Here is a 2,682-nt window from a genome sequence, read left to right as displayed (position 1 = left end):
CCATATAAGCTACACTTAAACAGAAATGTAATTCAGGTTCATGACATCAAGACCATGTAGACTATCACTTGTAACCTGTAGTTTGTATATAGAAGCTAATCTGAGGTAGATATGAACAATAATTTTGTTTTAATAGCAAAAAATAAGTAGTCATAAGATTAGGTCAAAAGTATTGACTAATGTTGAAAACCTTGCATTTTTCTTATATTCTGCCTTTATTATTTTTTATTAATAAATTTTTCTTTGAAAACTTCATAGGTGTACACAAGATATTCTGACTGCTCTCATCTTTCTGGTCTGTTACTTATCTCCCTTCCACCTCCACCACCCTACCCTCCTCCCTACAGCTCCCCTTTCCATGCTTATTTCTTTTTACTTTGTTTTGTGACTCACCAAGTGTAACCTGAACCATCTATATGGTACAGATACAGTGTTATTCAAAGAATTCCAAAATGAGTACGAAGCCTTTGTAACCAGCAAGACAGTACCCTTTGTTGAATACTTATTGGATAAGTAGCTAGATGACTTTTATTGTGAGGACACTTTAGTACAATGCTTAAAATATGGCCCATGAAAGAAATTGTATATTGTCTGAATTTCTTTGAAATTTATAACTTCTGCTCAGCAAAAACCAAGGATAAAAGAGTGAAAATTAAAATAAATAAACAAACAGATACAATGCCAAATAAAATATGAGCATGGAGAACTCATTAGTAAAAGATACACTCTTATTCCAAATATATGAGTAAACTACAAGTTTAGCAACCTAAGACAACCGAATAAGTTGAAGCAGTAGACAAAAATACTTATCTAGATGCTTCATCAAGGGTATTCCAGTCATGGAATCACATCATGACATGCTCAGTATGTACAGTCCATACATTTTAAATACAATGGCAATGATTTACTACTCCATGCTTGTTAGAATATCTAATCCAGAACACTAACACCCAAGGACAGGCAACAATGTGAGGCCAGAAACATGCTCACTCTGGGAAGGCATAATAGTACAGCCAACTTGGAGAAATTTGCCAGACTATTGGAAAGGTAAATATACACTTGCTTTCTGATCCAGCAATCACCTTGTTTTTTATCTATTTATATTGTTGCTATTCTTATTGGTCTTACCAGGTGAATGCATATTATGATGAGTATATTCAGTACATAGGATATACAGCCTAACTAATGACCTTCAAAGTAAGCTGTGGACTTAAGGAATGAAGAGCTATAACATTTTTAGCTCTAGCAGGTGGGCCTCTCTAACTAGGGATGCTTACATTGAATGTGCCTGCGTGACAAAGGTGGGTATAGAGAGGATCCCTGTGCCTTCTGCATAACTGTGACTCTAAAACATTAAGGAAATTAGATATTTTATCAGATTGTCATCTTTTGGAATTACCAAATAACCATATAATGATGAATCTGTACAAAAATACACAAGAATATGAACAGTATATTTAGTAAACAAAAAAGTCATACATAAGAACTTTGGATTTTAAAAATACTCAACAAGGATCTCTGTGCATACATGTACATGTATTTATTTGTCTATGTGTGTATGATTGTATCTATGTATGAGAAGCTATGTGTGTTATTTTGTGTATATATGTGTATGTATGTGTGTGTATATATATACGTATCAACTTGTTTTGTGTGTATATGTTTCTGTGTATAGGTATGTGTGTATATACATATATATTTGTATATACATATGTGTCTATGTCTTTGTATGTGCGTATTTCTGCACATGTGTGTCTGTGTGCATGTGACTGTGTATGTATGTGAACTTGTGAGTGTATGCTGATTTGTGTGAATGGCTGTATGTATGCGTGAGTATACAGACATGGGTAATGCTGTGTATGTGTGTTTGTTTGCGTGTATGGAGACATGGGTTAAGTGTGTTGTGTTTTTGTTTGTGTGTTTTCTGTTTCTGTGTGCTTAAGTGTGAATGTACTCATAGAGCAGTAGATTACCACTGTAAAGTGTAGGAAATTTGTGCTCACTTCGGCAGCACATATAATAAAATTGGAACAATACAGAGAAGATTAGCATGGCCCCTGCGCAAGGATGACATGCAAATTTGTGAAGAGTTCCATAGTTTTAGATTTCAACACCCCACTCTCACCAATGGACAGATCCTGGAAACAGAAACTAAACAGAGACACATGGACAGTAACAGAAATTATGAAACAAATGGATTTAATATATATCTACAAAACATTTTATTCTAAAACAAAAATATATACCTTCTTCTTAGCACTGCATGGAACCTCCTCCAAAATTGACCATATAATCGGTCACAAAACAGGCCTTGACAGGTACAAAAATATTGAAATTATCCCATGCATCCTATCAGATCACCACGGACTGAGGGTGATCTTCAATAACAGCATAAATAATAGAAAGCCAACATTCATGTGGAAAGTGAACAACACTATACTCAACCATAACTTGGTCAAGGAAGAAATAAAGAAAAAATTAAAGACTTTTTAAGAGTTTAATGAAAACGAAGCCACAACATACCCAAATTTATAGGACACAATNAAAGCAGTCCTAAGAGGAAAACTCATAGCTCTGAGTGCTGCCAAAAAGAAACTAGAGAGAAAATACACTAGCAGTCTGACAGCACACCTAGAAGTTCTAGAATAAAAGGAAGCAAATTCACCCAAGAGGAGTAGACAG

At 34.6% G+C, this 2,682-nt stretch overlaps 1 non-coding gene across 1 annotated transcript; it reads left to right on the top strand.

Moving 5' to 3' along the window:
- Positions 1 to 1,995: 1,995 nt before the first annotated feature.
- On the top strand, positions 1,996 to 2,102 carry LOC115064973. The gene has a single exon (XR_003844774.1). It is a non-coding gene; the product is annotated as a U6 spliceosomal RNA (small nuclear RNA).
- Positions 2,103 to 2,682: the final 580 nt, after the last annotated feature.

Source organism: Mus pahari, chromosome 10 (assembly GCF_900095145.1).
Source record: "Mus pahari chromosome 10, PAHARI_EIJ_v1.1, whole genome shotgun sequence".
Lineage (NCBI taxonomy): Eukaryota > Metazoa > Chordata > Mammalia > Rodentia > Muridae > Mus > Mus pahari.
Note: the sequence above shows the minus strand (reverse complement) of the source record. Positions and strands in the feature narration are given on the sequence as shown.